Source organism: Oncorhynchus clarkii, chromosome 7 (assembly GCF_045791955.1).
Source record: "Oncorhynchus clarkii lewisi isolate Uvic-CL-2024 chromosome 7, UVic_Ocla_1.0, whole genome shotgun sequence".
Taxonomy (NCBI): Eukaryota; Metazoa; Chordata; class Actinopteri; order Salmoniformes; family Salmonidae; genus Oncorhynchus; species Oncorhynchus clarkii.
Genome location: NC_092153.1, coordinates 12,956,249 through 12,968,935, shown reverse-complemented (window position 1 = coordinate 12,968,935; position 12,687 = coordinate 12,956,249).

Sequence of the window (12,687 nt, the reverse complement as noted above, 5' to 3'; positions counted from 1 at the left end):
AGTGATTGTGCGTTCCTGGTGTATTTTTGGCAGTTATCGTTGCCATCCTGTACCTGTCCTGCAGGTGTGATGTTCGGATGTACCGATCCTGTGCAGGTATTGTTACAAGTGGTCTGCCACTGCGAGGACGATCCGTGCCAAATTGAATAAACAAATGAACAAACAAGAAACGTGAACAACTCACAGACAGTCAACTGAAACAGAAACAATGACGCCTGTGGAATCCTGTCGCCCTGTAGCGCTGTCTTAGGCGTCTCACAGTACGGACATTGCAAATTATAGCCCTGGCCACATCTGCAGTCCTCATGCCTCCTTGCAGCATGCCTAAGGCACGTTCACACAGATGAGCAGGGACCCTGGGCATCTTTCTTTTGGTGTTTTTCAGAGTCAGAGAAAGGCCTCTTTAGAGTCATAAGTTTTCATAACTGTGACCTTAATTGCCTACCGTCTGTAAGCTGTTAGTGTCTTAATGACCGTTCCACAGGTGTATGTTCATTCATTGTTTATGGTTCATTGAACAAGCATGGGAAACAGTGTTTAAACCCTTCACAATGAAGATCTGTGAAGTAATTTGGATTTTTACGAATTATCTTTGAAAGACAGTGTCCTGAAATAGGGATGTTTCTTTTTTTGTTGAGTTTATATATATATTTCTGCCGTGAAGTGCTTTTAAATGATCATTGGCTCAATGACCAGAATTCTATGGGAAACGCTACATGTCACGTGTGACCTCTAGGTCACCAGGCTGCTCGTTATGGCACACACCTGTCACCACCTGTGCGTCATCAAATTCACCTGGACTCCATCACCTCCTTGTTTACCTTCCCAATATACACAATTCCCTTTGGTGCCTTCCCTAGGCGTCATTGTTCTGTTTCAGTTGCCTATCTGTGCGTTGTTCAGGTTTCTTGTTTGGTTTATTTGTTTGTTATATTATGCACTCCCTAAACTTGCTTCCCGACTCCCAGCGTACATGTTACACTATATATATATTAAAGTATGTGGACACCTCTTCAAATTAGTGGATTTGTCCATTTCAGCCACACCAGCTGCTGACAGGTGTATAAAATCGAGCACACAACCATGCAATCTCCATAGACAAACATTGACAGTGGAATGGCCTTACTGAAGAGCTCAGTGACTTTCAACATGGCACAGCCATAGAATGCCACCTTTCTAACAAGTCACTTCGTTAAATTTCTGGCCGGCTAGAGCTGGCCGGCTAGAGCGAAGTGCTGTTATTGTGAAATGGAAACGTCTAGGAGCTCAGTTGCGAAGTGGTAGGCCATGTTAACTCAAAATGACACAACGACTAGCTTCCAGTTTCACAATGTTTGCTTCACAGTATTTCCACAGTACTTAGCTGCCATCACACTCAGGCTAGGTGCAACTCCCCTGAGACTACTGCGTAGGTGTACTAATAAAAAAGTGATAGCTTCATAATAACAGAAATAAAGGGATACTTTAAACAAAGTTAACAGGCCACTCAAGCTCACAGAACGGGACCGCCGAGTTTTGAAGCTTGTAAAAATCATCTGTGCTCGGTTGCAACACTCACTACAGAGTTCCAAACTGCCTCTGGAAGCAACATCAGCACAAGTAGTTCTTTGGGAGCTTCATGAAATGGCTTTCCTTGACTGAGCAGCCGCACATAAGCCTAAGATCACCATGTACAATGCCAAGTGTCAGCTGGAGTGGTGTAAAGTTTGTTTCCATTGTACTTTGGAGCAGTGGAAACGTGTTCTCTGGAGTGACGAATCACACTTCACTATCTGGCAGTCTGACGAACAAATCTGGAGAACGCTACCTGCCCCAACTAAAGTTTGGAGGAGGAATAATGGTCTGCGGCTGTTTTTCATGGTTGGGGCTAGGCCCCTTAGTTCCAGTGAATAGCATACAATGACAATCTCAATGATTTTGTGCTTCCAACTTTGTGGCAACAGTTTGGGGAAGCCCTCCGACCTCAAATCCATCGGACACTTTTGGGATGAATTGGAACGCCGACTGCGAGCCAGGCCTAATCGCCCAACATCAGTGCCCACTAGAGAAAGTTTGTCCTTCTGTTCTCATTAGCAGCAGAAGTCAGCAGATCCAACAGTCCTAAAGATGAGTCAAAGCCTGATGATAAGAAGACACAGTGGCATTCACCTGGAATTCTGGCACTTATCATCCTTTTCATTGTCATCCAGAAGTGAACACAACAAATACTAATATGGTTTGTGTATGAGAATGCTAAACTCAACTTCTCTCCTCTTCTCTTCTTCTCAACTAAAGGCAGTGATGGAGTCCAGCCAGAACAAGGCAAGTAATCCAGTTCATTTAAGACTGTATAAAGCTGAAGTATCTCCTTAAGTAGCATTTGATGTCTTAGGAGAGATGCTGCAGTCAATGTTTTCCTTCTATGTGTGATTCTGCAGAGGCTGTTGAGCTAATGGCTTTCACCAAAACAGTGGAAGATGATGCAGACAGAGCTGAAAAGGGGCAGGGGAATGGAGGTGTGTTTGAAACTTAAGCAGATAGTTACCCACTTATAGTACTCTGGCAGTTACAGTACACTCAAACCATATTTGTCCCGGATGATTCATATAAATGCTAAATACATTTGGCTGTGTTGTATTACAAGTATAGAGGGTTCATCTGTAGAACTGGGGTATCAAACTCATTCCATGGAGAGCTTAGTGTCTGCAGGTTTTTGGTTTTTCCTTTCAATGAAGACCTAGACAACCAAGTGAGGGGAGGTCTTAACTAATTAGTGACCTAAATTCATCAATCATGTACAAGGGAGGAGTGAAAACCTACAGACACTCGACACTCTGTGGAATTAGTTTGTCATGTGATCTAGAGGGTTACTAGAAATTATATAATTTAGAGCTAGTTTGTGGCCAGAATACGAAAAACTAGGAAATCACTCTGCTGCTTGATTGTTGTAGCTTATCAGGGCTGTTGTGTTTTCTTGCCAGAAGCCCCCCGTTGATGAAGTAGAACAGCCACCAGTAAAGAATCCAGTGTTTCAGGATGGTAAGTCTGAGGAAGACACCAACCACAACATGTATTACAAAGCATTTGGCCTGTGAACTTCCAGCGACGATGTGGCAAGGAGCAGCAGCTAACTAAAGAGGCTGTATAGCTCCAACTATAGTTTAACTAATTATTCAACACCTAGTTACACATTTCGTTAACTAATTGTCCAAGATATCGGTTACATGGTTACATGAAAAGCAGACACTTTTGACCTGCAGCTGCTAGCAAGGAAAATGTTGGAGAGGAACAGCCTGATGACCCAGTTCGAAAAGAGATTCGCAAAATCGACAAAAATCTCGAAGAGAAGATTGGGAATATGGGCGATGATGTAGCTGAAATAAAACATAGTGGGCGCACTGAAACAAAAGTGGGCACTCTCAACAACCAAGTTAAAAATGCTGAAGAGAGGATATAAACTTTGTAGGAGAAGAATACCCACCTAAACGACATTGTTGTAAAAATTGAGACAGTGATTGAAGAACGATTTCAAAACCAGGAAAATTACAGTCAGAGAAACACACTTCGGATCAGAGGTGTTCCAAAATCCACATAAATACGGTGGATTGCGTGAAAGACATTTTATACAATCTATTTGAGGACACACTGGTGGATGTTAACATGACCATCGAGAGAACACATTGGACACCGACGACAATGCGCCCAGGACCAGCCCCACTCAACCCCTGGCCTATCCTGGTGAAATTCTTACCATTCACTGACAGGAAGAAGGTACGGCTCAGAGCAAAATAACTTAGGACTTTTCCCTGGAAAGGTTGAGTTTTCCTGACTTTGCCAAGGAGGTTCAGGACAAGAGAAGTTCACGGAGGGGTGACATACTGTACGTGCATGAATCTGGGACTGAAATACTCGTTGCAATATCCTGCCGTGTTCTGGGTTACTGTGAGAGGATCACTACGTCCTTTCACAGAACCAAAGGAGACAAAGAAGTGTGTCGCGGACGTCAATGAGGCCAAACAAATTGAGTAGTGTGGTAGGCTATGGAAGATCCGCATGGTGGTGGTGGTTCATCACGGATGGACTACCATTTTTCTCTAAGGTAATAGGATAACTTCCTATGTTGTGTGTAACAGTCTCATTGAGTGTTTATGCTTCCAATGCTGCCTATAATTTATCTTTCTGGTTTACAGTTGATGTCATCATAGTACTAGATTAAGCAGGATTAAAGTCCAAGCATATCATTCTGTTTTATGGTTATGGTGGGGAGAAACATATTATTTTTAGTTTTCACTCTTATAACAGCAATAGTTGGTCAAGATAGGCCACAACAGGCGTGTTTGTGTGATGGGCGCAACCCAGAGTGTTAGGTAGATTATTTTATCATTACCTATACCGGTCTCCCTTTTGTGTTTATTCTTTGCTTACATTCCTGCCTTATGGAATTAGACAGATCATGTATTAGTCTACCTGAGAAAGGTCATCTCTTTGCGAGAATAATGATCAGCCTGTCTTCGTTCAATGTTTTGGTTGATCTATGTCATTTCCATGATATGTCATTTCAAAATGTATATGGTCATGCCTATATTTGGCGTTGGTAAAACGTTCTTATTCTAGTTGGAGCGTCAGTGCTCGGAAAACCTCCGAACCCTTCACACGGATGAAGGCCTGGTTTAGGGGAGGTAGATTTTAATTTTGTAATTCTTTTTTTTTTTTACCTTGTAGGTTTGTTTACGACATTTGTTCTTTGGGAAGTTTAGTGTTCTAAATGGGAGGTACTACCAGTTCTTCACTTTCTTTGATTCGCTAAGCAGTGGCTATCAGAAACGCATAGAATATTTTAAATCAAACACTCGTTTTGGTAATAGTATATTTACAACCTTTCAGATATGACCAATGTGATTGAAGTTACGTCGTGGAGTGTGAATGGGTTAGGTTCATATTTAAAAAGGTTCATATTTAAAAAGACGAAAGGTATTGCATTATCGTAAGCAAAAATGGATGTGATTATGCTCCAAGAGACCCACCTGCTGGAAAAGGATGCTCTTAGGGTGGGAGACAGATGAGTGGGCAGTGCTTACCATAATACATTCAACCCCCCCTCCCACCCCCCAAGAAAAGAGTTCTCTATTCTATTTTCCACATGTTCAAGTGGAAAAATTGTTTAAGGACAAGGAGGGATGAATCTTGATTTTGCTTGCAAAAGGTTTCAGGACAAAATATAAGATAATATTAGGAAATATTTATTCTCCGAATGAGGAGGACCCCGACTTCTTCCTTCAACTGAACAAAATAGTACAGGATTTTGGTTATTTTCCTCTGGTACTAGGGGGAATTATAATCAGGTCCCTGATGCATTTTTAGATTAATCTAAAACTGGTGTAGCCAGGACCTCAAACTCAAGAAGTAATTAAAACAATCCAACCGCTCATCATTACACATTCTTTTCAATTAGGCACACTGTTTATTCACGCATCGACTACGTTCTGATCTCACACTCTCTCATAGATAAAGTGGGTGCTTGCAGTGTGGGCACGATAGCTATCACAGATCATGCACCCATTGATCTAACAGTTGGAATAGGAGAAGAAAAAAATGTAAATGTTGGCGAATGAACATCAGCCTCCTACAGGACAAGGTGTTTTACATTACAATATTCTTTGAAACAAAAAAACGAGGTACTTGTCTGGGATGCTTTTTAAGCTTACATACGTACATACAACGATCAGCTAATATTAAGATATTGAACTTGAAACAGCTCAAAACGCTGGAGAGGGAATATTGGTCCAATCCTAACAAAATTTCTCCGGTAAATCTGACAAAACCAAATAAGAACAGAATACTTTATTCTGTAAAAAGTATGAGTATTCCCTGTACAGGCTGAAGCAGAGATGGTACGAATCAGGTGAAAAAGGGAGGAAAGTTGTTGGCCAGTCAATAGAAATATATAGAAACAGATTGGCAAGTAGGTGTAATCAGAAATAAGACAGACAAGCTGGTTATCAAACAAAAATAAATAAACAATATATTTTGAGACTTCTACCAGGAACTTTATACGTTAGATATACAGAAAGCAGAGACATTCCTTCAGAATTTGAATCTTCCTAAAGCCTGTTATGGATGATGCGAATTTTCGCAGCTTTTTGTTAAAAATCGCGCAACATTTCAAAGTATGTGTGGATAGAAAACACTCTGAAGTTTCTAAAACTGGTTAAATCGGGTCTGTGGCTATAACAGAACGTGTTTAGGAGTAAAAATCCCTGGTAAAACTGTTTACCAAAAACAAAACAAAAATATTCGTCCGCCATTCAATGTATTGTTAAAGGCGACCTAAAATAAATGAGGACCCCCTGTAAACGCCTACAGCTTCCACACGATGTCGTCATTGCTGTCATTTTCAGATTAATTTATCCTTGGTTACAACACGAATAAGCCCCTCCTTTCTTGAGGCGCACCACAGTATGTTGTGAAACTGAAAAAATGGACGATGATTTCCAAACTTGCTGCTATCGAATACAGATCGCCCCGTGATCAATTTGATACATCATTAACGTTTATTAATACCTAAAGTTGGTTTAGAAAAGTCATTTGAAGTGATTTGTAAAAGTTTATAGGCGACTTTTGTAATTTTAAAAAGTGACGTTGCGTCTTGTAAATGGACTTTTTGCAGCATCAGACTGGCCTTCAGCAAATGACATTTTGGGTATACAATGACGGATTTAATCGGGAAAAAGACCCAATTGTGATGTTTATGGGACATATAGGAGTGCCAACAAAGAAGCTCGTCCAAGGTAATAAATGTTTTATATTTTATTTCTGCGTTTTGGGTAGCGCCGGCTACCGCAAAATCTGTTGTTTACGTGTCGTGCTGGTATTTTGGGGGGTGCATGCTATCAGATAATAGCTTCTCATGCTTTCGTCGAAAAGCATTTTACAAATCTGACTTGGTGGCTAGATTCACAACGAGTGTAGCTTTAATTCAGTACCTTGCATGTGTATTTTTATGAAAGTTTGAGATTTATCGAGTACTATACTCAAGTACTATAGGTGGCGCTCTGAAATTTCCGCTGAGCTATCCCTGTGCAGGGACCACCTCCATAAGAAGTCTTCCTAAACTAACAGCGGAAGACCAAAATTATCTCGACCGCCCCATTACTTTGGAGGAATTGTCCAAAACTATAAGACAAGCACCCAGTGTAACGGCTGTTTGAAGAACAGGACCAAGGTGCACGTGTTCATGATTTTTAATAAAACTGAACACTAGAACAAAAAATGACAAAGCGGCACAAACTAAACAGTTCTGTCTGGTGCAGACACACAAAAACAGAAAAGAACTACCCACAAAACACAGGTGGGAAAAGGCTACCTAAGTATGGTTCTCAATCAGAGACAATGATAGACAGCTGCCTCTGATTAAGAACCACACCTGGCCAAACACAGAAATAGAAAACATAGAACACAAAACATAGAATGCCCACCCCAACTCACGCCCTGACCAAACCAAAATAGAGACAAAAAGGATCTCTAAGGTCAGGGCATGACACCCAGTGGTAAAACTCCAGGGTTGGATGGGATACCCAGTGATTTCTATAAAAGGTTTGCAAAGCAGGTTGGCCAAGAAATATTGAAAAAATGTAACACATCGATTTGACACAGTTGAGCTCCCACCTTCTATGAGTGATGCAGTAATCACCCTAATCCTCAAAAAGGGAAAGGATCCACATGAGTGTGGGAGCTACCGTTCAATTTCTTTGATACATTTTGATGGAAAATTGTTTACAAACTTCTGGCTATGAGGGTAAATAGTTTCTTAAATCCAGACCAGGTGGGATTTGTGAAAGGCAGAACTCCATCTGATCATCTTAGATGCCTATTGCATGTTCTCTGGAAGGCAAAATATTTGGATACTTCAGTAGCAGCCTTAACCCTAGACACAGAGAAAGCCTTTGATAGGGTGGGCTGGGACTACCTGCATTATACTATAAATACATTTTGGATTTGGACAGGGCTTTCAGAATATTATTAAACTTATGTACAACGATCCCAAATCCATAGTAATCACTAATGGACAACGATGATCGCCATTTTCAATAGGACAAGACATGAAACAAGGTGACTGTCTCTCGCCTCTCTTATTTATTCTAGCATTAGAACCATTAGTTAGCCAAAGCCATTAGGCTACATCAGTCAATCAAATGGGTTAATATGGGAGATGGGGAGAATGAACTACTGCTTTATGCAGATGACATATTACTATTCATGCCAGACCCCCAACTCTCCATATTGCCGGAGGAAATGACTTCCTCAGATGGAAGTTTCAAAGGTTCCCCTAAAAACTTGAGGTACCTGTGGATCACTTCAAATCCTGGTCTAGAGAACATGATTTCTGAAAACCTTGACCCACTATTGAACAATATTCAACTCCGATTTAAGAGCTGGGATAAACTACACATCTCATTATGGGGTAGGATACAGGTTATAAAGATGGTCATAGCTCCTAAACTGAATTACGTCATCAGCATGTTACCACTGTCTATACTTTTAACTCCATAGACAAAATGATCACTGAATTTATTTGGGGTGGTAAAAAGGCCAAGGTGAAACTAGCGAGATTACAGGCAAAGACTGAGAAGGGAGGATTAAAGCTCCCTAACATGCAATTGTATCAAGAAGCCTTTGTAGCTGCACAAATAGGCTCTCTTTATTGAGAACTCGAATAGGCCAATTTGGGTGGACATGGAAGAGGAACTTAACGCCCCATTTGGCGCATCAAATTATTTGAGTCAACAAAAGATGGGACTGCAGAATCCAATAATGTCACCATACCAAAAAAATATATGGAGTTAAAATCATAAGAGAAAGAGATCTTCACCTTTCTTGACAAGCTCTGCTTCGTTATGGAACAACCCTAATGATGAAAAGTTTGTTTCCTTTTCTATCTTTATTGGGTATATATAGTCTGTTAAGTTATTGTTTAGTACTAAATGTAATTCATTTGCAATGTTATATTCTGAAAGGAAACAAAAACTATAATTACAAAAAAATAAAGCATTTGGAAGTGCTCATACTGTTATTCCATTGTTATGTTAGTGATGATCAACATGTGGGATTATTATTTTAATTTTGATGCAAAAAAAGACAATCAATGAACAAGTCAGATTGTTGCTGATATTCCTAAAGCCAGAGTAAGAGTAAGTGTCAGTTTTATCATTTTGTTTAAAAGGTATGTTTTGTTCTGTCAACAAAACAAACCCAGGCATGATGTCATAACATGCTCTAGAGTCTAGGCTACCTGATATAAATCTGATCTGCAATGTGTAAACAAAGCTGCTGTATTTAGAACTCATTCATGTATTTATCACTTTGAAGTGGCCCAAATGGCAACTTAAGCTTTCATCCATTTCCAGACATACGGTTGGAGTCATTAAAACTCGTTTTTCAACCACTCCACAAATTTCATGTTAACAAACTATAGTTTTGGCAAGTCTGTTAGGACATTTACTTTGTGCATGACACAAGTCATTTTTCCAACAATTGTTTACAGACAGATTATTTCACTTATAATTCACTGTATCACAATTCCAGTGGGTCAGAAGTTTATATACACTAAGTTGACTGTGCCTTTAAACAGCTTGGAAAATACCAGAAAATGATGTCGTGGCTTTAGAAGCTTCTGATAGGCTAATTGACATAATTTGAGTCAATTGGAGGTGTACCTGTGGATGTATTTCAAGGCCTACCTTCAAACTCAGTGCCTCTTTGCTTGACATCATGGGAAAATAAAAATAAATCAGCCAAGACCTCAGAAAATAAATTGTAGACCTCCACACATCTGGGTCTTCCTTGGGAGCAATTTCCAAACGCCTGAAGGTACCACGTTCATCTGTACAAACAATGGTACGGGAGTATAAACACCATGGGACCACGTAGCCGTCATACCGCTCAGGAAGGAGACGCGTTCTGTCTTCTAGAGATGAACGTACTTTGGTGCGAAAAGTGCAATTCAGCCCCAGAACAACAGCAAAGGACCTTGTGAAGACGCTGGAGGAAACAGGTACAAGAGTATCTATATCCACAGTAAAACGAGTCCTATATCGACATAACCTGAAAGGCCGCTCAGTAAGGAAGAAGCCACTGCTCCAAAACCGCCATAAAAAAGCCAGACTACGTTTTGCAACTGCACATGGGGACAAAGATTGTACTTTTTGGAGAAATGTCCTCTGGTCTGATGAAACAAAAATAGAACTGTTTGGCCATAATGGCCATCGTTATGTTTGGAGGAAATAGGGGAGGCTTGCAAGCTGAAGAACACCATCATCCCAACCGTGAAGCACGGGGGTGGCAGCATCATGTTGTAGGGGTGCACTTCACAAAATAGATGGCATCATGGGGGGGGGAATGATGTGGATATGTTAAAGCAACATCTCAAGACATCAGTCAGGAAGTTAAAGCTAGCTCGCAGATGTGTCTTCCAAATGGACAATGACCAAGTTGTGGCAAAATGGCTTAAGGACAACAAAGTCAAGGTATTGGAGTGGCCATCACATGGCCCTGACCTCAATTCTATAGAAAATGTGTGGGCAGAACTGAAAAAGAGTGTTCGAGCAAGGAGGCCTACAAACCTGACTCAGTTGCACCAGCTCTGTTAGGAGGAATGAGCTAAAAGTCACCCAACTCATTGTGGGAAGCTTGTGGAAGGATACCCTAAACGTTTGACCCAAGTTAAACAATTTAAAGGCAATGCTACCAAATATTAATTGAGTGTATGTAGTAAACTTCTGACCCACTGGGAATGTGATGAAAGAAATAAAAGCTGAAATAAATAATTCTCTCTACAATTATTCTGACATTTCACATTCTTAAAATAAAGTGGTGATCCTAACTGACCTAAGTCAGGGAATTTTTACTTGAATTAAATGTCAGGAATTGTGATAAACTGAGTTTAAATGTATTTGGCTAAGGTGTATGCAAACTTCTGACTTCAACTGTATTTGTGATGTATTAGTGTTAAAGTCCTTTGTTTTATTTTAAAGTTTAGTCCTTTGTTACTCTATTAAAAGGTTGGAGTCCTTATTCTATTAAAAGGTTGGAGTCCTTACTCTATTAAAAGGTTGGAGTCCTTACTCTATTAAAAGGGTTGAGAACTCTGTTTTTGTGAAACCTTCTTATTGTAAGTTGCTAGTTGATAAGATTTTTTTGGGGGGGTGAAACCTTCTTGTTGCATAGAAGTGAATTGCTAGTTATGTAGCAATTTTTACACATGTGGTTAATGTAAGCCTTGTAAGCATTCAACACGCTTTGAGTGAACAAAGGGCCCTACAGAAACAATGTGTTCTAGAAGAGGATTGGGTCTAAAAAGGGGTTTTATATATATATACACTGCTCAAAAAAATAAAGGGAACACTTAAACAACACAATGTAACTCCAAGTCAATCACACTTCTGTGAAATCAAACTGTCCACTTAGGAAGCAACACTGATTGACAATAAATTTCACATGCTGTTGTGCAAATGGAATAGACAACCGGTGGAAATTATAGGCAATTAGCAAGACACCCCCAATAAAGGAGTGGTTCTGCAGGTGGTGACCACAGACCACTTCTCAGTTCCTATGCTTCCTGGCTGATGTTTTGGTCACTTTTGAATGCTGGCGGTGCTTTCACTCTAGTGGAAGCATGAGACGGAGTCTACAACCCACACAAGTGGCTCAGGTAGTGCAGCTCATCCAGGACGGAAAATCAATGCGAGCTGTGGCAAGAAGGTTTGCTGTGTCTGTCAGCGTAGTGTCCAGAGCATGGAGGCACTACCAGGAGACAGGCCAGTACATCAGGAGACGTGGAGGAGGCCGTAGGAGTCGCCCCTTCACTGTTGACGTTGAGACTGGTGTTTTGCGGAATTTTAAATTCACTGTCTAGAACCATTTCAAAGTAGAACAGGAGACACGGGTGAAAGAGTCAGACGTGACCCCCACCTGTGGCCTCTCTGTTCTCCAATCTAGCTATCCTCACAATGAGTTGTGCAAGGCAGATCAGGTTTCAAGCATCTAGTAAGCACTGCCTGGCTTTGAGTCAACAGATTCTGACAGCGGTGACAAACAATGTCTTAGGCCAACCAGAACACAAACTGTAAAAGGAAGTAAAGATAACCTTCCAGAGACAGTGCTTACACATAAATTAGCATCTCCAAAACAGTTGGATGAATGGTCAACAACTTTTAAGCATCCACGAGATGTGGTTATCAGAGTTGTGCAGGTTCCGAGTGAAACCAACATCATTATTTGTTCAGTAGAAGAGAAACCTGGTGTATGTAATTACTGCGGAATTTCTGGGCACTGGCAACGAGAATGTCGAAAAAGGAAAAGTGATTTTATGAGGAATGGCCAGGAGAAGAAGGGTATGTCTGAGGGAAAATGGAATCAAGACAACAGCCCCAACGACACAATACTTGTGCAGAAATTAAAGAAGCTTTCTGGCTCAGCAGCAGTTTGCTAGATGCTGTGGAGGTAAACTAATAGATTCCATCTTACCTCTCATCTCAGCTGGTGTACATATGAAATCGGATGGAATATATGTGAACATGATGGTTAACAACTTTACAGTAATCACTGTATTTCCCATATCTTATGCAAAAGATATACGTCTTCAGTACATGGGCAAGAAGATGAGAGCATCAGGAGTGGGGGGAGACGAAGACAGATAAGAAGAAAAAAAAA